The 25,695-nt window shown below is 43.3% G+C and overlaps 1 pseudogene; it reads left to right on the forward strand.

The window, feature by feature from the left end:
* The window catches only part of LOC115463704, a 232,699-nt pseudogene that overhangs the window by 142,242 nt on the left and 64,762 nt on the right, over positions 1-25,695 (forward strand).

The following is a 25,695-nucleotide window of genomic DNA, read 5'->3' on the forward strand; positions in this document are numbered from 1 at the left end:
CTAGAGGGGAGGATGAGATCATGATGGTGTATTTATGTCTTATCACCTGTCTGCAAACAAATATCTTTAAAGACTTCTGTGGGGATATTTGCCTATATATGTTTTGCTCACGAGCTGTATAATTTATGTACATACTTTTATTTTTTCCAACAGATGATAGATTTGGCAATAAGAGAATGAGCATGTGTGATGGGCAGCAAATGGAGGAATGGAAACACAAAGACCCCTTCAGAGACAGCCCAGATCCTTCAGCTGATGGTGTGGGAGGTAGTAGTAGCGTAAGACCACCTAGAGTGAAAAAAAAGACCCTAAAAGGAGAGAAATCAAATGTATGTACTGAAGAAGAGAGAATTTCCACCAACTGCCCAAATCTCAGACAAAATCAGAGAATCAGCAGAGGGAGACTTTGTCAGAGCTCTACATGTGAGGAAATGTTCACTGGGAAGGCAAACCTGACAAGACAAAATAAATTTCAAAGAGAAGATAAGCCGTTCCAGTATACGGAGTGTGACAAATTGTTTGCATATAAATCACAACTTCATCAAAAATTTCCCAAAGAAAGAGAACCATCTTCTGAACATGATAAAAAATTCAGTCAGGTATATGACTTGGGAGGACATGAATTAATCAGCTTTAGCAAAAAACAAGTGCATCAAATGCACCTCAAGGGAGCAAAGCTATTTCAAAGTTTACTATGTGATAAAAGCTTCACTCAAAAAAATTACCTCAGAATTCATGAAAGAATCCACACTGGAGAAAAACCCTATAAATGTTCTGAATGTGGTAAAAGCTTCAATGAAAAAGGTAGTCTCACAATTCATGAAAGAATCCACACTGGAGAAAAACCACATAAATGTTCTGAATGTGATAAAAGCTTCATTCATAGAAGAAGTCTCAGAATTCATGAAAGAATCCACACTGGAGAAAAACCCTATAAATGTTCTGAATGTGGTAAAAGCTTCAATCGAAAAGATCAGCTCAGAATTCATGAAAGAATCCATTCTGGAGAAATGCCATATAAATGTACTGAATGTGGTAAAAGCTTCAATCAAAAATTTGACTTCATAAATCATGAAAGAATCCACACTGGAGAAAAACCATATAAATGTTCTGAGTGCGATAAAAGCTTCACTCAGCAATCTCATTTCAGAAATCATGAAAGAATCCACACTGGAGAAAAACCATATAAATGTTCTGACTGTGGTAAAAGCTTCAATCGAAAAGATCAGCTCAGAGTTCATGAAAGAATCCATACTGGAGAAAAGCCGTATAAATGTTCTGAATGTGGTAAAAGCTTCAATCAAAAATTTGACTTCATAAATCATGAAAGAATCCACACTGGAGAAAAACCATATAAATGTTCTGAGTGTGATAAAAGTTTCAATCAAAAATATCAGCTCAAAATTCACGAAAGAAGTCACACTGGAGAAAAACCATATAAATGTTCTGAATGTGGTAAAAGCTTCAATCGGAAATCTGACCTTATAATTCATGAAAGAATCCATACTGGAGAAAAACCATACAAATGTTCTGAATGTGGTAAAAGCTTCATTCAAAAATGTAATCTCAGAATTCATGAAAGAATCCACACTGGAGAAAAACCATATAAATGTTTTAAGTGTGGTAAAAGCTTCAATCAAAAAAGTAATCGCAGAATTCATGAAAGAATCCACACTGGAGAAAAACCGTATAAATGTTCTGAGTGTGATAAATTTTTCTGCATCAAATCACATCTAAGAAAGCATGAAAGAATCCACCTTAGAGAAAAATGTGAACAAAAGTTGAGCAAAGCTGAAAACATCTCTCTGACTGATGACTGTGAAATAAACAAACTAGAACATGAAGATGTGTATAAATATCTAGAAGTGGAGGAAGGAACGAGTATCAAACAGGAAGCGCTGAGAAGAAAAAATCAGTAAAGAATAGTATAGGAGACTAAAACTGATGATGAAGAGTGCATTAACATTATGGAATAAGTTACTGGTTATTAATCAGCTGGCACTTCCTGCACTCTCGTATAGCTTTGGAATTATGCACTGGCCTCTTAAAGACCTTGAAAAATAGATGTACAATTAAGAACTCCTCCATTCCTACCTGGTCATCTATAAGTGTATACCTAGACTGTACATTCCTAGAGATAAAGGAGGAATGGGTTTCATAGAAATAGATTACATTTATCGAGCTACTGTTATAGGTCTCCAGGCTTACCAAATGGCGTCAACAGATCCCAGTGCATAGAAGGTGTTGAAATATGAAAGAAAACTTACATAATCCAGTTTCATTATTAAACTTGGACAATCGTTGCAAGGAGTAGAATGAATGGGTGAAAAATCAATTGGTACCAAAAGGGAAAGAAAGAACAGAATTTGTAAGGAACAGAAAAAAACGTTAAGGAATTGGATCAGCAGGAGCAAAACAACAACATTAAGACCATAAGAGTAGCCATACTGGGTCAGACCAGTGGTCCATCTAGCCCAGTATCCTGTTTCCAACACTGACTAAACCAGGTCACAAGTACCTGATATAAACCCAAATTCTGGCAACATTCCATGCGACCAAGCAGTTGCTTCTCCATGTCTGTCTCAATAGCAGACTATGGACTTTTCCTCCAGGAACTTGTCCAAACCTTTTTTAAACCCAAATACGCTAACCATTGTCACTACATCCTCTGGCGAACAGTTCCAGAGCCCACCTATTCATTGAGTATAAAAATATTTCCTCCTATTTGTGTTAGTTATTTCCATGTAAATTCCTTGAGTCCCCCCTAGTCTTAATTTTGGAGTAAGTACAAAATTGATCTACTTCTATTCATTCTACACCACTCAGGATTTTTTGTAGACCTCAATCATATCTCCCCTCATCAGTCTCTTTTCCAAGCTGAAGAGCCCTAACCTCTTTAGACTTTCTTCATATGAGAGGAGTTCCATCCCCTTTATCATTTTTTGCTCTTCTTTGAACCTTTTCTAATTTTGCTATCTTTTTTTGAAATGACCCTAATAGAATTGTGGTGTTGGTCCCAAGGTGAATCTGATGAAAATAGGGATGATTCTTAGTACCAAGCGATGCAGTCCAAGACCAAGAAAATGTGGCAGAAAGATACAGAAATATTTCTGATTGTTTTTGGTGCCACAGGCCTGATCAAAAAGAACTTCCATGTACCCATGGAGAGCATTAGCAGTAAATCTGAGAGACTGAGATCATACCCCAGCTTGATGTTCATTCCTGTCATGATGTGTGCAAAGCTATCACATTTGGATAAAAATTGCCCCCCTGAGAAAAATTGTTATACTCTCTCTCCAGAAAAGATTAAAATTGAGAGATCACTTAGAGCTGGGGGGAGTGCAAGGTGTAATCTTCTCCAAGCCATTATTTCTTCTTACCATGATTACTCAATGGAAGAATCAGTGCTTTTGGTGGCCGGAAGGAAGGTAAGATCCTGGGAATCTTTTATTGAAATCTTTAGTGATTTATCCCCCGCTACACTACAGAGACGCAGGGAACTGCAGGATGTCATGGGTCAAATTTGGGTAGAGCAGTTCTACTACAGAAGGACTTTCCCTTTTTGAATATCTCACTGTGAAGGAGAAAGCTTATCAAACAACATTGAGGGAAGCAGCCTTACAGGTTATTCACTCACTGAGCTAGTGGGACCAAGAAGATCTTCTGACCTCAAGGATCATTGCAGACTTGTGACCTTTTGGCAACTTATACAGGGTTTTCTTAAAGCAAATATTTCCTCTTCCTTATGAGGGCTTGGTTTATCCATTAAACCTAGAGCAGGGTGCATAGATGCCTCGCTGGTGGGGATGTATACTCACTTGTTTAGTAATTCACTTTTTAATTCACCATTAAGCTTTTAGGTTTATGCTAATCAGACTATTGTGATATTACTCTGTTTTGCTCATTTTTTCAAGCTGTGAAAACTGATTGTCCCTGGGTTACCAGGACCTTCCTCTCCATTTTGCTAGTCAAATGGGGGGTGTTGAGGGTAGTGGGATGGGGAAAGGGGTATTTTGGGGGTTTAGACAATTAGGTAGAGCATATTCCTGGGATTTGAATGAAATTTTGAGCCATAAAAAAGTAATAGGTGGTTAACAAACTAATGAACTCCTAAAAAGTTAAGATTGTTAGTATGAATATTAAAAGCCTGAATACCCTTTATAAGAGACAATCCAGCTTATTTTCGAAGGAGGTCTCCAGCCATCTTCCGACACAAATCGCGAAATGGCCGGCGATCTCCTAAAGCCAGCCAGATTGGTATAATCGAAAGCTGATTTTGGCCAGCTCCAACTGCTTTCCGTCGCAGAGCCGGCCAAACTTCAAGGATGCTTTTCGGTAGGGTAGCAGAGGCGGGACGGGGGCATGCTTTGAGATGGCCGGCTTCGCCCGATAATGGAAATAAGAAAGCCGGCCTTGTCGAGCATTTCGCCGGCTTCACTTGGTCCCTTTTTTTCAGGACCAAGCTTCAAAAAGGTGCCCCAACTGACCAAATGACCACCGGAGGGACTCAGGGTGACCTCCCCTTACTCCCTCAGTGGTCACCAACCCCCTCCCACCCACCCAAAAAAAACATTTTTTTAAATATTTCTTTGCCAGCCTCAATGCCAGCCTCAAATGTCATACCCAGCTCCCTGACAGCAGTATGCAGGTCCCTGGAGCTGTATTTAGTGGGTGCAGGGCACTTCAGGCAGGTGGACCCAGGCCCATCCCCCCCCCCATCTGTTACACTTGTGGTACTAAATGTTAAGCCCTCCAAACCCCCCCAAAACCCTCAGTACCCACATGTAGGTGCCCCCCTTCATTCCTAAGGGCTATGGTAATGGTGTACAATTGTGGGGAGTGGGATTTGGGGGGCTCAGTACCCAAGGTAAGGGAAGTATGCATCTGGGAGCAATTTTTGAAGTCCACTGCAGTGCCCACTAGGGTGCCCGGTTGGTGTCCTGGCATGTGAGAGGGACCAGTGCACCACAAATGCTGGTCCCTCCTACGACCAAATGCCTTGGATTTGGCCGGGTTTGAGATGGCCGGCCTCAGTTTCTATTATCGGCGAAAACCGATGCCAGCCATCAAACCCGGCCATGTCTGACATTTGGCCGGCCCCAAACTTATTATCGAAATGAAAGATGACTGGCCATCTTTTTTGATAATACAGTTCGGGACTGTTCTTTGCTGCACCGGCCATAAGCACATAAGCACTGCCACGCTGGGAAAAGACCAAAGGTCCATCAAGCCCAGCACTCTGTCTCCGACAGCGGCCAATCCAGGCCCCAAGAACCTGGCAAAAAAACCAAAATTTAATAACGATCAATGGAATTTTCCTTCAGAAATAGATGGCCGGCGCCGTTCGATTATGGTCCATCCAGTCTGCTCAACAAGATAAACTCATTTTACATGGTATGTGATACTTTATATGTGTACCCGAGTTTCATTTGTCCTTGCCTTTCTCAGGGCACACCTTAAAAGTCTGCCCAGCATCGGTTTTGCTTCCCAATTACCGGCGTCGCCACCTAATCTCGGCCAAGATTCCATGGAACCATTTCTTCTAAAAAGGATTCCTTTGTGTTTATTCCATGCATGTTTGAATTCCATTACCGTTTTCATCTCCACCATCTCCCACGGGAGGGCATTCTACATGTCCATCACCCTCTCCGTGAAAAAATACTTCCTGACATTACTCCTGAGTCTGCCCCCTTTCAACCTCAATTCAGTTCAGTACTTGCATATGTTGTATTCAGTGCATTTTCCTAGCAAAAAAGGTTCTGGTACTCAAATGCTAGGCCAGCCTTCAGGAGTGGGGTGATAACTGAGGGACCCACCCCATAATAGCCAGGCCCCCTGCAACTAGTCACAAAATCTATGACAAGATTAAATTGGTGTGTAAAGCATGAGCTCTTTCATTAAAACTTGGGGTCCATGGATCAATTTTAGCAGACAATGGAAAAGGTGCTGGTACTCAATACCGCCAAATACCCCCTCAAAAAAAGCCCTGGTTGTATTAACAATAGAATTATTATGTTATTTGCTATTGTATCTATCATGGTATGTAAGAGTACACACATTATTATCCTTTACCTAGTGACCTAGTGTCTCAAGCACTTCAGCTCCTTTTAGGACTGAATTTTCTTGATAAAGGGGGGACTGTAATAGCAAAAGAGGCCCTGTAGGAGGCACTAGCCAGTACTATGAACCTGACTTTAAAAGATACATACTCAGGCTAACATCAGTTCTCATGCTAAGACTGTTGCTTCATTAGGCCTTTGGCCTACATGCAGTGAAAAGAACATTGCTGACTAGTCAAGGCTACAGAAGAATGAACTCAGCTTTAACAACAACCTTGTTTATAGAAATTGGGATTCTGTGGTGAGGAGAAATCTGCTCATGGTGTCTAGAGCCCTGTTGTTTGGTCCTTAAAGACACACGCAACAGTAGAAACCCCCAGAGTTTTTGGCTCCCCCACACAAGAAAAGGGTATAAAAAGTCTTTCCACAAATATAATGTTATCTGGAGCAGCTCATATGAGAGCTGCCATCAGTGAAGTAGCAGACAGCCCAAATCTGAGTCAGCCGTATCATGGAAACATCTGAGGCTTGTTAAAACCACGGCTTTACCATGTGTTTCTGAGAGCACCTGATGGCTGGCTGTCTGCTGTCTGACCATCCCAGCTGTGGTTCTGGTATCCTCCCAAGAAATTCTACGGCTCCCTGATTGCCTCCATCTCCAGTGTTCGTGAGTATAGAAGATCCTCTTTCATCTGTGATTGAACTGTACTTTTCTTAGTGCCTTGGGGGTTAAGGGTCCGAATTAGTTCAGGACTAGGGTTTAAGTGTGTATACTCTCCCTCGCCTTGACAGATACATAGATGCTCACTGCTTTACCATCCTTGTGGGTAGAGATGGGTTTGTTACTTTATAAAAGTACCTAAGTAAAAAGTAAAAGTACTGGCTTCAAAAGTAGTGAAGTAAAAGTTTTATAAAAGAAATACTCAAGTAAAATAATAAAGTACAGCTCTTAAAACTACTTTTTACACATTTTCTTAACAAGTTGGACCACAGAATCTAGTATGTTTACAAGAAAACTTCCAGGAGGTCACACAAGGTCCTTCCTAGAAAAAAAAAATACTCTGAGCATTGCAGTGAGCAGAAGAACATTAATACACCTATTGGAAAACAAAACAAGGTGGATTCGTGCAGATTAGTCCTACATAGACACTTAATGCTAACAGAATACCCGGCCTTTTTCACACATGAACAGTAGGTAGCCCCTCATGAAGTATAGAATTAGTAACCCCAAACTAAAACTAGAAATATGTAGACAAAAATTAAACTGAAGGCCCAAGAAGCCAGACTGCATACAGTGCAAAACCATAGAAACAATGACATGTCCCTTTGTACCATGCAACATATAAAAAGCACAGATGTAAATTTCAAAAACTTACAAATTCCAATTTCTTCATTAACAAATAAAACAAAAACAGAAAATAAGATGATACATTTTTATTGGACTAACTTATTATATTTTTGACTAGTTTTTGGAGGCCAAAACCTCCTTCCTTAAGTCAGGACAAACATACTATTGCAGCAGTATACTGTCCCGACCTGAAGAAGCAGGTTTTGGTCTCCGAAAGTTAGTACACTGTATATAGTCCAATATAAAGGTGTCACCTTATTTTTGTTTTTACTTTAGATGGCTACCACATTACTTCATCCTAGATTAAAAATAAAATTCTTTTTTCTATCTTTGCTGTCTGGCCATTTAATTTTTCTAATTGTGCTGGTTCCAGTCTCGGGTTACTGCTTTCCTGTCTTCTTTTAACACTCTTTCCTAGGGTCTCCTGTCCATGTGTCATTTTTTTCTCTTCTGTCTTCTTTATCTCTTCCACTATAACCTACTCTGACACTGATCTGTTCCAGGTCTGTGGGTGCTTGAGTACCCCCAATATTGGTACAGGCATTGATTTTGACCCAGCTTGAATATTGTAATGCTCTATATGCTGGTTTACAGCATACATTTCTATATAAACTCCAACTTCTTCAGAACCGAGCAGTAAAATTAATTTATAGGTTCAAAAGGTTTGATCAGGCATCTGTCCTTTACAATATAAACTACATTGGTTGTCTGTTAAAGCTAGGGGTGAAGTTTAAGGTGGCATGTTGAGAGTATAAAATTATTTTGGGAAATTGTTCATTTTCTCTTGTAAATCATTAACTTTCTCCTCTATGAGACTTAGTTCTCATTTTAATTCTTTACTTAAACAGGAATTTCCATTTCTTAAGAATATTAAACGGAAGCAATTTCATGTAAGCTCTTTTTGTTATCCGGCAAGATTTGGAATATGGTACCTTTGCAGATTAGAACTTTGTCTAATTATTTCAATTTTGTAAGGATTTAATGGCCTTTCTTTTTAGTAAATATTTTTTTTTATCAATTTATTTTAATAACATTTATGCCAAATACATAAATTCAGAATTAAGAAAACATTCTTTCAAGTAAATTATAAAGAAGGTACAATACAAATTTATATGTTTGTCCACATTAAACCTTATACGATCCAAGAACCAGGAACTTAAAATTAATTAGCCCGAATGACCAAAGTATAATCTCAAAACACGTGAGGTTCAAAGGACTCAGGTTGACACAGCCGATTTAGCGTTATTATCCATTGCTAACATCACATTACTCTTTGCTAACAATAAATTCTGTAAGCTTTCCTGGTTCAAAAAAATATATAATTAGTAGCTTCTAAAGAAATATAACATTTACAAGGAAGTTTGAATATAAAGGTCCCACCCAATTGTAGGACCCTTGATTTCAATAATAAGAAGTATTTTCTTCGTTTTTGTGTTTCTCGTGAGGGATCCGGAAATACTTGGATTTTTGAGCCAAGAAAGGGAGTAGTGATATGGCGAGAAAACAGTCTAAATATGTTATTGCGGTCCAGCTCTAGTGCAAATGTTACCAGCAGCATTGTCCTTTCCGTAATAACTTCCAATGAACTTTCCAGAAACTGTGTTAAATTCACATCTGCCTGAGGTACTTGCAAATTGCCAGTTCCAGCGCCAGAACTGTAAAACACCCTAGTTATTTTTTTTTTATTTTATTTTAATTTTTCAAATATAACTTCAAAGCAAGCTTTGAAAAGAAACATGCACATCATCAAGAAATAAAATATACAAAAGGAAAAATATCTAAATTCAAGTTAATTATGCCGTAGTCCACAAGAAAAGGGGGGGGGGGGCTGATACATATTCCTTAACAGAGGATAAGGATATATAAGAAATAAAATAATAAAAATGATGGGTTTGAACAAATTACACTTTAAACAAATAGTTCAAAAGGTTCAAGCTGGTAAATCCCATGGTTAGCTCGGAGACCTTGCATTTAAGAAAGATCTAAGTTGAACAGGGTCAAAGAAATGGTAAGTCTGGTTTTCATAATAAAACACGCATTTACAGGGAAATCTTTGGAACCGAGCTCCAAGATTCAATGTCTCTTGTCTCATCAGTAGAAACTTCCTCCTCCTATCTTGAGTTATTCTAGACACATCTGGATATATTTGAATTCTGTCTCCTAAAAAGGGGAGTGAAGTAGTTTGCCTTAGATAAAGTCTTAATAGCGCCTCTTTATCTGAGAGAAAGACAAAAGAAACCAATAAAGTTGATCTGAACTCTATTTCTTCTCCAGATTGTTCAAGCAGTGCAGAAACATCTAAAGTTTCAGGAGGTTTAGGCAATGTCAATTTTTATCTTGTTTTTACATCTCGGAGAAGCAAATAGTAAAGCTTTTGAACCGGAGGGAAGTTATTTTCTGAATACTGGAGACACTCTCTTAAGAATCTGTGAAACAGGTCTCTTGCAGGTATATATTTAATTGAAGGAAAATTTAAAATTCTCAGATTCAGGAATTTAGCCCCATTCTCTAAGTTTTCTAATTTTCGATGTACAAAATCAGCGTTTGAGAGCATTTTAGTCTCTAGTTCTTTAGCTTGTTTTAATAGTGTCTCTTGTTTAAGTTTGATCTCTTGAGACGACACTTGAGCTTGGAGAGATTCCACCTTAGCTGTATTAGAATTGGTAGCTGCCATAAAGGTCAAACATACCTTATGCAGGGACTCCATCGCATTCCATAGCGATTCCAGCGTTACCTTAGATGGTTTCTCTAACGGGACTAGAAGCGGCTCTGGGAATGGCTGTGCTTCTGTCTCCAGCTGTGCAGCAGATCCTGACTCCAGAACAACATCTCCGCTTCCACCAGCTTTAGGAGTCGACGTCGCGTTTTGATTTCCCCGGTCTTCCTCTGATTGAGGTGTCGCCGTGACTCAGGAGGGTGTCTCCTTCTCTCCACGCTCAGCCGCGACTTCCGACTGAGATGCAAGATCACCTCTCGGTCTGTATTCTGCCTCAAAAAATGCGCGTTGCACAGGACTACGTGGACTGAGTGAAAGTTCACTCTCCAGGCTGGGGCTCCTCTATACCCGGCAGCGGAGCGTCCAATCGTGTAACTGGCGTTGCATAAGCAGTTATCGGAGTTTGCCTCGATGTAGGGGTAGCGGAGGGTAAGGAGATTCCTCCTCTCGCTTTCCCCTTCCTCTTAGGCATAATGTAATTAAGCAAAAGCTGAATAGGAAAAAAAAAAAACCTCTGGAGCTCCACTTAGGACGTCTAATCGGACGCCATCTTAGAAGTCCCCTAAAAAAAAAAACATCCTAGTTAAAGGGGGAAATGCATCTGAGGGAATACCCAACACTTCGATAAAATATTTTTGCAACATTTCTTCAGCTGGAATTAATGGGGACTTTGGAAAGTTCAGAAAACGAAGGTTATTCCTCCTCATTTGATCTTCCATATAATCAACCTTTTTTCTCTGGAAGTTATTATCTTTGATAATCTCAAAATAGACATTTTAACTGATTTTACCTCAGATTCTAAGGAGTCCGTTCTGGTTACCTGCTCTGTAACCTTATCCGCCAATTCAGTCTGTACTTGAGATAGTTTCCCCACATCAGCCCGCAAAGATTCAGCTACCTGTAGTAAGGTGGTGTTTAGACATTGAATCGCCTCCCATATGGAGTCCATTGTGACAACTGTCAGTCTTACAATTTCCCCGATTCTCACGGAGGGTTCTCCCCGAGTATGCACAGGCACCAATCCTGATTGCACCATTGTTTGAACTGGGCCCCTCGAGGCGCCTTCCTGAGTCCTATGGAGCAGCAGACCGGATTCCTCCAGCGTTGCCTGTCGGGTGGGAACAGGGTTTACCCGTCCTGTGGAGCTAGGTACATTGGGCTTGCCCTTTCTCTTCCCCATAGTAGAATAGGGAAGGTTCTTAATTAGAAAAATGGTCACCCACACCCAAAGATGTTCCCATCAGACAATCGCCTCCGTTTCTGACTTCTGAAGAGAAGAAGTAAGAGACTGGTCTGCAAATATATAGCCAATCCTTGGATACGAGTCATGTGATGAAGAATAAAAGGAATACTGGATAGTCAAAAAAATGTTTTTGATGCTCATTACAAACATAAACTGAAACAATGTTATACAAAGAACCCTGAATATCAACATGAAGAGCCAAAAATCATCCCATAGGGTCAGAAAATTGTCCCAAAACAGCAACCTGAATTCCCCTTATTAATAAATTCCCACTCCATCGATTTTTTTTTTTATTGGAATATGAAGCAAATTTAAAGGTTGGAAACACCTAATTATTTAAGAGCAACTCACCATACTTCTTAATATGCGTCTCTTGAGCTAAACAATGCTTCTTGATATAAACATTCTTGTCATAGATTTATGACTAGTTGCAGGGGGCCTGGCTATTATGGGGTGGGTCTCTCAGTTATCACCCCACTCCTGAAGGCTGGCCTAGCATTTGAGTACCGACACCTTTTTTGCTAGGAAAAATGCACTGAATACAACATATGCAAGTACTGAATTGAATTGAGGTTGAAGGGGGCAAACTCAAGAGTAATGTCAGGAAGTATTTTTTTCATGGAGAGGGTGGTGGACATGTAGAATGCCCTCCCGTGGGAGATGGTGGAAATGAAAACAGTAATGTTTTTTTTTTTATTTTTAGAAGTGCCCCCTAGGGTGCCCGGTTGGTGTCCTGGCATGTCAGGGGGGACCAGTGCATTACAAATGCTGGCTGCTCCCTCGGCCAAATGCCTTGGATTTGGCCGGGTTTGAGATGGCCGGCCTAGGTTTCTATTATCGGCAAAAACCGAGGCCGGCCATCTCAAACCCGGCCATCTCTGACATTTGGCCGGCCCCAACCGTATTATCGAAACGAAAGATGGCCGGCCATCTCGTTCGAAAATACGGTTAGCCCAGCCCCTCTGCGGCACCGTCCTCGGAGATGGGCGCCCTTAGCGATGGCCGGCCCCATTCAAAAATGCCCCTCCACGTTACTGGTGATATAAAGTAATTTAATGACACCAACAGATGCGAATATACAAATCATATGACCTGAAATTATACTTTGTTGTCATGTTGCGAGATTAAGTGACATTGAATAATGTCCACAAAAGTGTAGTTGAATGACATGATAGAAACTGAATGTCCATAAAAATCAAATGCCTTATTGGTCCATGGACAAATCACTGGAACAAACTTAGCAATGATGAAATAATGTGGGCAATATTGATGGAAATTTTTAACATACCCAAGATCTTTCAGACTTCCAACATGGCAACGGTCCAGCCATCATTTGGATGTAAAATACAGTTTATCAAAGTAGAGGCTGGATGCTGGAAGTAGGATCTGTAAGGCTTTGCATCAATTGGAAATGAACAACAATCAAATGATGCTACCAATAAATAATAAAATGAGGCTGCTGAATGTTCATGCACAATACAAGTCCATAGTAGCAGCTGCATGAATCTAGAATGTAGTAGGTGTAGTGCACAGATTATCAGGCTATAATCATTTTTGCAGCATAAAACTCAGGTAAACCTGTGATGGCAACAAACAAATCTACAAGGAATGTTTAACCGTAAAAGACAATATATAGACAACATCAACTTCAATAAACGTAACCAACAGTAAGACAACAGGTCTGTAGTGTACTGTGATAAAGGGGGTGTAGAGAAAAAACACAGTCTACACCTTTATTGAACTATGCTGCATAGGTGACATTTTAATGAGGCGGCTTGATGAAAATGATAGCTTATGATAAGAAAAACCATGAACGCGGAAGAAAAGAAAGCTATCAATTTATTTGCACTAAAGTGATAGCAAATATCAATTAAAGCAACAAGTTACCAAGCGGAGTACCCCTAAATTATATAACACATGGAAATACTTGTAATCAGGGGTGTGCTGGTAAATTTTTAACAACAGGCTCTTTCTCCGGACGTAGCCAGCTCTGCAGTTGGAAGGGCCAGGGTTGGCCGGGGTGGGGGGGGGGGGGAGCAACACTTGCCTCTCTCTCCTCCCTCCCTTCGTGTGGGCATGCTAGGCATACCTTTGCTGGCAGCCACCACTCCCAACGTCTTGCTTTGAACAGCATGCTGGAACTTTTCTCACATGCTTGAGAAGTCCCAGCCTGCTGCCCAGAGCTGGAAACAAGGAGGGGGGAGCAGCAGTAGTCTATTTACTTGGCTGGCAGGGCTCAGCATCCCCACCAGCAAAGTAAAAGAGAATTCAGCAGGGGGCCCAAGCCCACATTTTGGGAGCCAGTTGTTAAAGTAGCCATGGAGGGCCTTACTTTAACAACCGGCTCCCAAAATTCTTAAAAACTTAACAACCGGCTCTTGCGAGCCTGTGAGAGCCTGCTCCAGCACACCACTGCCTCTATCTGCTCCCTTAACTCCACTTCCAGGGCTTCCTTTCCATTTATTTCTTTACTTTCCTCCTTTCTTCTTCATTTCTTGCCCTACATCATAGGTAAAAGCTGGGTCCTCCGCGGACGTGACTGGAGGAGGTATAGAGTAGATCCAGCTTTTGCCTATTTTCTCCAGCCATGTGCAGTTTTTCTCCTCTTTTCGCTTTCCCTCATCTCCGTCAGTATGCATCTCCTTCCTCTCTCTTCCCTCTCCTCCATCCATGTCCAGCATTTCTCCTCTGTCGCCTCCCCTCCATCCATGTTCATCTCACATCCTCTCTTCCAGGGGCGGGCCCAGGTCCAGCTACTTTTGCTCCAGGCCCACCCAGCCTCTTCTGCCCACTCTCCCCGTTCGCGTGGTCAGCTCACTTTTACTGCCCTGAAGCACCGTTCTCCCTCCAGCAGCACCGGCGATTCCCATAGCCAGCTTTCTGCCAGTGCGCGTCGTTGGGGCCTCTTCTCAGGCACGTCCCACCTTTGCGGAAAACAGGAAGTTGCAGAGTAGGCGGGATGCGCCTGAGAAGAGGCTCCGACGACGCGCGCTGGCAGAAGGCTGGCTATGGGAATCGCCAGTGCTGGAGGGAGAACGGCGCTTCAGGTCAGTAAACATGACCAGAACTGACCATGTGCAGGGGGCTGTCGCGGGGTGGGGGAGGGGGTAGCAGGTGGAGAGGAAATGCGGCGGCAGCGGGTGGATGGAGAGGAAATGCGGCGGCGGCGGGCGGGTGAGGGGGTGGTGGTAGCGGGTGGAGAGGAAATGCGAGGCCTTTGCCCACCCAGTCCATCTCCAGGCCCATCTAAAAATTAAACTCTGGCTATGCTACTGCTCTCTTCCCTCCCCTCCATCTATATCCAGCATTTCAACTCTCCCCTCTCCTCCATCCGTGTCCAGAATTTCTCCTCTCCCCTCCATCCATCCATGTCCAGCATTTCTCCTGCCCTCCCCTCCATTCATCCATAGCAACTCTCCTCTCTCCCCTGCCCTCCCTACCCGTCCATGTCCAGCAATTCTCCTCTGCTCTCCCCTCTATGCCCAGTGATTCTCCTTTGCCCCCGCCCTCCCCTCCCATCCATGTCCAGCATTTCTCCTCTCTCCCTCCATCCATGTGCATCTCATTCCTGTCTTCCCTCAACTCCATCCATGTCCAGCATTTCTCCTGCCCTCCCCTCCATCCATCCATGTCCAGCAACTCTCCTCTCTCCCCTGCCCTCCCCACCCATCCATGCCCAGCGATTCTCCTTTGCCCCCTGTCCTCCCCTCTCATCCACATCCAATGATTTTCCTTTGTCTCCTGTCCTCTCCTCTCATCCACATCCAGTGATTCTCCTGTCCCCTGCCCTCCCATCCATATGCAGTGATTCTCGTCTGGCCTCCCCTCCATATCCAGTGACTCCGCCCTAGCCCCCAACTTAACACCCCCCTTTTCAGCCCCAACCCCATCTGTGCCTTCAGTTTTCTTCAGCAGCTTTCCTTCCAGCCGCCCTGCGTTTAAAAAGTCGCAGCAGCAGCAAAAAAGTAGGCTCACCTCCAGTGGTGTGCTGGTAAATTTTTAACAATGGGCTCTCTCCCCGGTCCACCTCTGCGCCCCCCCCCCCCCAAAAAAAAAAAAATTGCAGAGCTGGCTATACCCAGGGAGAGAGCCGGGTGGAGGGGTCATGCATTACTCTCTCTGGGAAATTTTTTTTATTTTTAAATGCTTCCAGGTTCCAATCTAATTCAAATTTAATGTGGGATAAAATGCCATAAATAAGTAAATAAATAGAAACTTTGAACATTGAGAACCTGATTCCTTTAACATGATGTCTGTTTTAGAAGCCCATTACCAGGAGAAAAAAAATCTCTGCAGGGTTAAATGTCATAAATAACTAACTAAATAAATAAATAGATAGATAGAAACTCTGAATGCTGAGCACCTGATCCTTATAATGACATCTGTTTTAATGGCCCTTTACCAGGAGAAAAAAGATCTCTGCACAAATATAATACATGCTAGGGTGTCCCTATAACCATCCCCTCTAAATAACACACGCAATATGATTGATAACAAATTACTACTCTATCTATGAAATGTTATTCCATTACTATACTTCCTCTGACCTCTGTGTACATCTGTATGCTGCCAAAGCTGGCATGTTTGAAATATAAGAGAGATTGAATTAAAATGCTACCAACAATAAAGAATGACAACCTAGATGCAGCAGCTCATAAGTTTGCTTGATTTTGTTTTCAGTTTAACGGTGCAGGAAGGGGAAACAGACTAACTTAAATAGCTTCAACTTTTTTTTTTCAACTTCATGCTGTCCTCATTCAAACCCAGCATCATCTCCCTCCTGCTGCTCCTCTGCCTACCTCTCTCTCAGCTTCCATTCCCTCTGGCCATTGTTCAAACATTACTTGTTCCAGCAGCTGTAACACGAGACGCTGCCTGATCCACCCCCAGCCTGTCTCTGCCGAGTGAATGTACAGCCCCGCTGATGCAACTTGCTGTGGGTGGGATCTAGCAGAGAAAAGGCTCTGGGTTGGTCAGGCAGTGGTGAGGGGGAGATGATGATCCTAAGAGATGACATGACCAGGTATGCTGGGAGCCTATGGGAGGGTGGGGGCTTGGGGAGGAGGGAGAGAGGAGGAGAAAAAAAAACAGATGCTAGTGTGCTTGCTGCCTGACTCTAACAACCGGCTCGCAAAAATCATTAAAATTTATCAAGGGGCTCGTGCGAGCTGGTGCGAGCCGGCTCCAGCACACCACTGCTTGTAATGCAAGTTAGTGCCTATCACACTAATGAGTGTGGAAAACAATTCACAAAATTGGTACCTTATAAAACATAGTTTTGCATATGCAATGTTATGTACAGGAAAATGGCTTCAACAATGTGTGTATGTATAGGCTGACCAAGGTAATTCACAATATACAAGTCGGGACTGCATTAGGGCTCTGTACTGTGCAGCTGCATAGGACACCTTGGATACCTTAATTCACCTGCAAGATCTTATCACACAAGCTGACAACTAGCACAGACAGAAACACATGTCCTGATGCATCCAAGGCCTAACTGTGAGGCCATGTTGTGTTGATAATGCATGGGTCTTTAAACCTGGGGAACCTTACTATCCACTCCTACCCTAGCTGAGATAATATTTAACCATCTCTGACCTCGTGTGCAACTTTCTTTAAATCAGTCACCTTACTTTCTAACTCTTCTTACTCTCTTACTTATCTATATGTTCCATCTTTGCTTTACCCTTCACTATCAATTATAATATTCTATTGCATATTGTGTTGACATTGTAAGTAGTATACCATGCCATACTTTGTATTGTTATTTGAATATTTTTACTGCTGTAATTGCCTATTGCTCATGTTTGTTCTGTTCTTACTGTACACTGCCTTGAGTGAATTGCTTCAAAAAGGCGGTAAATAAATCCAAATAAGGTGGTACCACACCTTTTTGATGAGTGGTACAGAGACACACATATCAACACTATGTATTGGGATATACATCTTTACAGCTAATCAAACTTATGGAACAGGTTTGCAGATTGTTTCAGTTTACATTTCACTTTGCATGTGCAACTGATAATGTAGGAGTGGACAAGCAAACACTGTGCACGGCCTGCAGCCATCACTAGACTGGCAGGACAACCTCAAGCTCTGTGCATATTACCTATGGACTTTGCATTCACACTTGCACCTTTGCTTTGTACCAAAACCTCAGCTTTCATATAATGAGCCTAGACTAAGACCTAAACCTGTGCAGTTTGGACTTTTACTAGTAGTATGTATTTGTTAACCAGCAGCTAGACAACTTGTACAGTAGTAGTCAGCAATTTAGGGTTGTAGGGAAGGCAGCTGGCTCTGCCAGCGCAGTCTCGTGATCCATGCATAGAGGCTGTATTGTGTAAATGTGCTGGAACACTGAAATAAGTTACTGTTTTGCTGCAGTTTATACTACAGTTAGATTTTGCTGTAAAGGACAATCTATTGTGCTTAGCTAAAAGAAGCTGTAACTTGTAGCATGGCAGCCATTAACTTTGTTTTTTTCTGTGAAATACATTTTCTCTCCTTCTGTGCCTTTTCTGAAATATAAGGCTTGCAAGCTGACAGTTAGCTCAGAAGAAGCAGCTGTAGCCAGATAGCAGAAACCAGCTGGAACTTGTGCTGCTTATCAGTATATTGATATGCAATGCCAAGTAACTGTGAATAGACTAGAGACCAGTGTTGGAAATAGAGGGTTGTGTGCAAAGCCAAAGATAAGTTTCGTTTCCTGGGTTCTGTGTAAGATCCTCTGTCTGTAACTGCGCATGACTACTGATAAGAGTGTATAAGAACGAGTGTCAGGTGACGCTCAGGGAGCAGTATCCTGAGAGAACTCAGTGCTGTTCATTGCTAGCAATAAAGCTGTCATGCCTTTGGAACCAATTTGCCTCTTGTCTCCTGTTACAATAAGAAGTGATTGTGTCAGCTAATGATGCAGGTTGAACCATAAAACCTTTCTCACATGCAGGAACAGGTGCTATGACAGTAAGACATAAAAAGAACCTGTACAGGCAACAGTGTATGTTTTTCCTTGTGAGCCTGTATGAGAAGTAAAGAGGGAAAGGTGCAGGCTGAGTAAATGTATTTATTATGTCAAGTCCATGTGGCTTAGCAGGAACTGGAAGCAGAAGCATAACCAGGTTGAGGATACGGGGGAGCGGAGAGCAGACTGCTGATGATGCCAGTGCATATTTTAGATGCGACAGATCACATGAAAAATAGGCACCATCGGAAGTCCGTTTGGGGGAGCATTCGCTCCCCTGGTGACCCACCTAGCTACGCCACTGAGTGGAAGGTGACCAAAAGAGAATCCTGGATAGTCACATATGCGCATGTCCAGTAGGCATGCTTGATGTACCCAAGCCATACCTATATGAGTAGCTGAAGAATAACACTTGGGAAAAAGAAGGCTATAAGGTCATATGGGCAAAGGACATGTTTGCACTTCTGCAACAATATAAGGGTCAGATGGAAAAAAAACCCAAATAGTTATCAACATGCTAAAATGCATATGGAACAGTATGAGATCACAGGTAGGCTGCACACATATGCTACTTCTGTGTACCTTTTAAGCTTATTTGTGTACCTGGCACATGTGGCACCAAAGCTGTAATGAGGTAATATGGAGACACCAGTGCCTATGTGGCAAACTTAGAACCTTTTTATCTGCGGAGTAGGCAATACCAGGGGCTTCACAGGAAATGAATTGTGAACAAGAGAGATCCTGGAAAGTCACTTGGCATATACGCCCAGCAGGCATACTGGATGTAACTAAGCAACACCTTTATATCCCAGCAGCCAAAAAAAATATAACGACTGTGAAGAAGAAAAGAAAGCTGTGAGAACAGAGAAGCACAGAGAAGAGAAGGATCAAATAACTTCTTTCCTTCCCAGCCTTTGTTCTCAGTTATTTCCTTTGCAACCTCCAGTTTAATTTCCTGATGTAAGGAAGGTGAGCATTTTCACAGGTTTTACTCTTTGAAGTCCCTAGTTTTGGAGCCTCTCTGCCTAGCTTTCATTATTCTCAGAGAGCCCTGCTCCCAGATGCCCAGAGAGGACAAAGGTATGTTAATTAGGGATAATCAAGAAAACACAGGGCTAGCAGGCAGCTGGGCAACATTTGCCATCCTCAGAGGTTCCTGAGGGAGGGGGAGTTATCAGGAGTTGGTTTCATATTAATCTAAGTATGTCCAGCAATCCTGACGTCTCCACCACTTTTATTTTTTGTACATGGAGGCAAGATGGAAGCAAACCTGGATACCTGATCTGTCATTGTAGTGACAACTGTTCATGTACCCATACCTCCAGTTATATTGCTCCTGCTAGTTCTAGCAGGTCCCCTGTCTTGCTTATTCATATCTCCACAATAGTGAGATGTTTAAGTCCCCTTATGAGTCCAAGCCTCTTGCCTTAGGTGGGGCAGTCTTTAGTGGGCGGGGATAACCCAATATGCTACCCCTTACCCATCTTGGAGAATGGACTGTGCATAAGGGATGCAGCACTTTGGAGGTTAAGGCCTACAGGTACCAGGATGCCCGGTATAAAAAGCCCAAATTAACCTGCCAGACTAGAGTGGTTCCCAGGTAGATGATGGGACTGTTAAAAAAAAAAAACAATTAACATTCCAGATTAAAATGTAAAGGCTGGGAAGAAAGTAGTGTGTGTATGCCTGCCTTACAGGGGTGAGGGTATTTTATAGGTTAAACTTTGCAAAGAGTTATACATGTCAGTGGCGTAGCCAGAAGGCAATTTTTGGGTGGGCCAACAGGTTGGATGGGTGGGCACTAGAGTTGCCAACTTTTTTTAAAAAGAAAAAAACAGCAAACCTGATACACCCATGCTCTGTCCCTACCCCACTCCCCATAACTTCAATGAGGGTTGCAGTGCAGGCTTCAGTGGCTGCAGGCCAATTGAGAGCTAAGGGAAGTACAATAGACTGCACTATTCAGCCCCACTGAGCCATGGTCCTCCAACACATATATGGTATTGAAGCCAAACACATTCTGCATCCAGAGAACCTGATGCACCCATGCTCTGTCCCTACCCCACTCCCCATAACTTCAATGAGGGTTGCAGTGCAGGCTTCAGTGGCTGCAGGCCAATTGAGAGCTAAGGGAAGTACAATAGACTGCACTATTCAGCCCCACTGAGCCATGGTCCTCCAACACATATATGGTATTGAAGCCAAACACATTCTGCATCCAGAGAACCTCCTGGCCGTCCACCAACAATGGATACAGAGCACAGCAAGGACAATTCACCATAAAACTCATCATATAAAGAAATTTTGTTTTCTAGTGTAATCTCAATTACAGACATATTATAAATTAACTTAAAAAAATCTATAAAACAAAAGTCACTCAGAACCTAGAGCAAATCTACCATGCCAACACTAACTTCCAAAAACAAAGATCCTACCTATGAAAAAGAAGTGCCTTAAATATTATAGTAGGGCCCTAAAATACAAATACATTTATCAGGAAAGCTGAACAAGCCAAATTACTACAGAATGCTACATTGAAACTTCATGCTAACAGAATACCTCAGTCACACACAAGACACAAATGCCAAATACAGAATAAGTGACCACAAACTCTAGAAATATAAATTAAACGGAAACCCCAAGAAACTAGACCTTGCATGTAGTACACCACCAGAGAAACAAGAAAGGTACTTGCTCCTGTGCAAAATATAAAGATGACACATGCCAGGGATGGTGTTAGGGGATGCAACTAGGGCAATTGTGCTTGGTTCCTTGGCCAGAGAAAGCCTGCATGCTGGAAGCTGAAGGAGCAGCCTAGTAATGGACTTTGGGGTCCTTTCCTAGATTTCTGTCCTGGACCCCAGCCATGTTTACCATCAACTTTGGCAAGATGTACATTCCAAATCCAACATATTATATTCACAACATTGAAAATAAAATATTTTTTTATACCTTTTTGTTGTCTGGTCATTTTTTCTCAAATCATATTGGTCCCAGTCTCTGGTTTCTGCTTCCCTCTGTCTTCTCTTAACTCACTTGTCTCCTATTTGACATTTCTTCTTTCTTCATGTCCATCATCCATCTCCCATCTCTGTTTTCCTATATTTCCTTGTTCAGTATCTCCCCTGTGTTCATATCCCCTCATCCATCATCATTCCTCTGTGCACCTATGCACCCCATGCCCAGCATATCCCTTCTGCATTCCTATTCTCTCCCTTGTCTGGTATCTCCCCCCCCCCCCCCCCCCGTGTCCATATACCCCCCTCTCCAGTGTCCAGCATTTTATCTCTATTCTATATCCCCCCCCTTGGTCAGGCATTACCCCTCTGTGCCCATGTGCCATCCCCATACAGCATCTCACATTTGTGTCCCTGTCCCCATGCTCCCACCTAATGCCCATCATCTCCCTTCTGTATCTGTATACTTCCCTAGGTCCCCTTTCTCCCTCCTCCACACCAATGTGTCCCTCTCCTCGCTGATCCCATCCCCAACCAGCTTCTCTTCCTCTCTTTCCTTCCCCTTATGCATCTGGCTCTTTCTCCCTGCATCTCTCTCCCTTCCCTCTGCATATCATCATCTGCATATCCAGCACCTCTCCTTCAGCCCCCCCCCCCCCACACACACGTCCATCATCTCTCCCTTTCATCCAGCCCCCCTACATGTTCAGCACCTCTTTCCCTTTCATCCAACTCCCATACATGTCCAGCACCTCTCCCCTTCACTTCAACCCTCTGCATATCCAGCACTTCTCCCTTTTCCCTCCACCCCCTTGCATATCCAGCACCTCTCCCCTTCCTTCCACCCCCCCCCCTATATATCCAAAACCTCTCCCTTCCCTCCAACCTCCCCTCTGCAAATCCAAAACCTCTCCCCTTCCCTCCAACCTCCCCTCGGCAAATCCAAAACCTCTCCCCTTCCTTCCAACCTCCCCTCTGCAAATCCCAAAACCTCTCTCTCTCCTTCCTGCCAACCTCCCCTCTACAAATCCAAAACCTCTTCCCTTCCCTCCAACCTCCCCTCTGCAAATCCCAAAACTTCTCTCCCTTCCCTCCAACCTCCCCTCTGCAAATTCCAAAACCTCTCCCCTTCCTTCCAACCTCCCCTCTGCAAATCAAAAACCTCTTCCCTTCTCTCCAACCTCCCCTCTGCAAATTCCAAAACCTCTCCCCTTCCTTCCAACCTCCCCTCTGCAAATCAAAAACCTCTTCCCTTCCCTCCAACCTCCCTTCTGCAAATTCCAAAACCTCTCCCCTTCCTTCCAACCTCCCCTCTGCAAATCAAAAACCTCTTCCCTTCCCTCCAACCTCCCTTCTACAAATTCCAAAACCTCTCCCCTTCCTTCCAACCTCCCTTCTGCAAATCCCAAAACCTCTCTCCCTTCCCTCCAACCTCCCCTCTGCAAATCCCAAAATCTCTTTCCCTTCCCTCCAACCCTTGCAAGTCCAGCACCCTTCTGTTCCCTCCCCTCCCTGCCTTCCCTTACTGGGCCAGCACGCAGCACCCCACTGACTTCCTCACCCTCTCCCACCCCTGCCGCAGTGCTTCATTTAATGTTGTTGTCGGCGCTGCTGTTACAGTTCACCCCCGCGGCGGCGCTTTACACTTTACCCGACGGCAACGCTACAGATGCAGCGCTGACGTCCGACGTCCTGCTCCGGGGCCTTCCGCGTCCCGCCTCCGTAACAGGAAGTTACATCAGCGTGGAAGGCCCCGGAGCAGGATGTCGGACGTCAGCGCTGCATCTGTAGCGTTGCCGTCGGGTAAAGTGTAAAGCGCCGCCGCGGGGGGTGGGAAACTAACAGCAGCACCGACAACATTAAATGAAGCGCTGCGGCAGGGGTGGGAGACGGTCACGGCAAGGATCTGCTTCTGGGCGGGCCTGAGGCTAAACTGGGTGTTGTCCTGACCATGGGACCAAAGTACAGATAGAGCATCTTTGTTGTGAACAGATTGGAACACTAACCGTCCACCAATCAAGGTGAGCTATAGCAAATTCCGGTAATTTGGTGCTAGCCATCTGAACAAGAGATGGTGGCCAGTGGCCTAACTTAGATGTGATCAGAATTTCCTTTAAGATAGTAATAAGCTCAATCTGTATTTGATCACAGGCCATAGCCCATGAAACAGGGGCGTAGCCAGACAGCAGATTTTGGGTGGGCCTAGTCAAGAAGTGGGTGGGCACCAAGTGTTCTCCTCCCCCCCCCCCCCCCCCCCCCCCCCATGCAATGAGGCCAGTATCAGCAGCTTAGGAAGCTTAGACTGCTGAAGTGGAAAGCAGTGTTTTCAGCACCATCAGGGGGAGGTCTTCAGCTGGCGAAGCTTTGGATCCCCAATAGCTAGCACTAAATATGTGCTGCTGTTGGATGGGCCTGAGCCCTAAGTGGTTGGGCCCCAGCCCACCCAGACCCACCTGAGGCTACGTCACTGCCATGAAATACTCTTTCCCAAACTGTATTCTTCATGTGCTAAAATCACAATTTTCTGTTCTATAATGGGTGATATAAGAACAAAGGTATCTACAGTTACATTAGGTAGTTTAGCTGAAGCCTCATTAATAATATGTTGTGAGGTAAACCCTTCAAAAGCATGTTGAGCTGTGGATCCCATCTTATTCCGGAGCACCTCTATATCAATTGTATTAAGGGCTCCCAGTGCAGTTCCTGTGCCCCCTAAAATGGTGTCCAATAATTCCCGCTTGTATCTAGAGGGATTAGCTGGGGGTGTGACTGACTGCATATCCAACCACGTATTAAGCATATGTATGTGGTTGGCAACAAATTGAGAGCAGTTTGGATATTTGGTAGTGACTAGAAATACTTTAGGAAACAGATGCCAAGTAAGAAAGTGGTATTCTACATCATATAAAACATCATGGGGTGCATCGTATTTAATCTGAATTGGTTTCCCTTCCTGGAACAAATTAATATCTGAGAGGTACAGAATAGGAGGAGCTGGAGTGGTAAGGGGGGTGAGAGGAGGGGTGGTAGGTAAGCAAGGTACATCAAAAAAGAAAGAAGTCTCAGTAATGTGCCGTTGATTACTTTGAATCCACGTATAAGTGATCTGCCAAGTCCCATTATCCTGACAGGAAATATTGTACAGAATCAAGGCAGGAGGGCCTAGAAAGTATTTCTCTGGGGTGCAATCAATTCTTATGTTCTTTCTAGGGAAGTGGAAATTGGTGGAGCCCACTGTGCATGAGTGATGTTTAGGGAATAGTATGCTGGTCTGTCCTGCGCCGAACAGAAACTCAGGATAACCAGGTCCTTTCCTTCAGGGAATGGTGGGGGTATTTCTTGATAGCGATATACCCCATCTGTGGAATTGGCCCAACCAATTGTGCATATTCGGACGATAGTTCCTGTAATGAGACTTGGGTAAAGGAGAACACATACCACACTAAACAGAAAACGTGCCGTACTAGAAGCACACTGATTATTACAGTACAATAATCTTCTTATAAACTTACTTATATAACACTTCAATAGAAATAATGTTTACTAAGTATTGTCATCCCTATTGAATGCGTGTATAGGACTCTTCTACTATACATCATGAGTGACTACTATAGTTACCACTCTTCCAACATCTTTTTGTTCAGAGGGCAGCCGTCTGTGCTATATTCGGTGGAATCTGAAAACAGAAACTGGTAACCACTCATTATCCATATGGTTTCAACTGAGTGATGTGTTTCCAACATCGCTGGTTGTCTGGCCTTAGGATCTGATATAGGCTTGGGCCTCATGGTCCATCCCACTTTGCTGTGCCAAAGGGGAGGTTTGGTCTAGGGTTTAGGAGCATGACCTTACTCCCCACTTTGAGTAGTCATAAATCAGAATCTTTGGCCTGCACCTCCTGTAGATAATCCCTAGACTTTTCTGTGTTTGCCAGCACAGTGGTCTGGATTTCTTTTAGGTGTTCTTGCAGGGATTTCATCCACTCATTTGCAAGAACTACAGTCTGATCGTCTGGGAGAAAAGGATGTAGCAGGTTTCCCCAACGAGGCATTGGCCTTCCTATTAAGGCTTCATAAGGGGCAAAACCTGTGGACTTACAGACATTGGCTCTGATACGCATAAGGACCAAAGGGAGGGCCTGATCCCAATTTTTCCCTGTCAGATTCAGCATAGGGCTGAGATGTGCCTTGATTGTTTGAGTCATACGTTCTACCTGCCCCGCTGCTTGGGGATGGAACGAAATGTGCAATTGCTGTTCTATGCCTAGAAAATCAAACAATTCCTTGACTAGCTGAGAAACAAAAGCAGGACCATTATCAGATTCAATAGTCTTAGGAATTCCCCAACGTGTAAAAAAATTGCATAGTTAAGACCTCAGCTGTGGTTCTGACAGTTTGATCTGATA

Source organism: Microcaecilia unicolor, chromosome 2 (genome assembly GCF_901765095.1).
Source record: "Microcaecilia unicolor chromosome 2, aMicUni1.1, whole genome shotgun sequence".
NCBI lineage: Eukaryota > Metazoa > Chordata > Amphibia > Gymnophiona > Siphonopidae > Microcaecilia > Microcaecilia unicolor.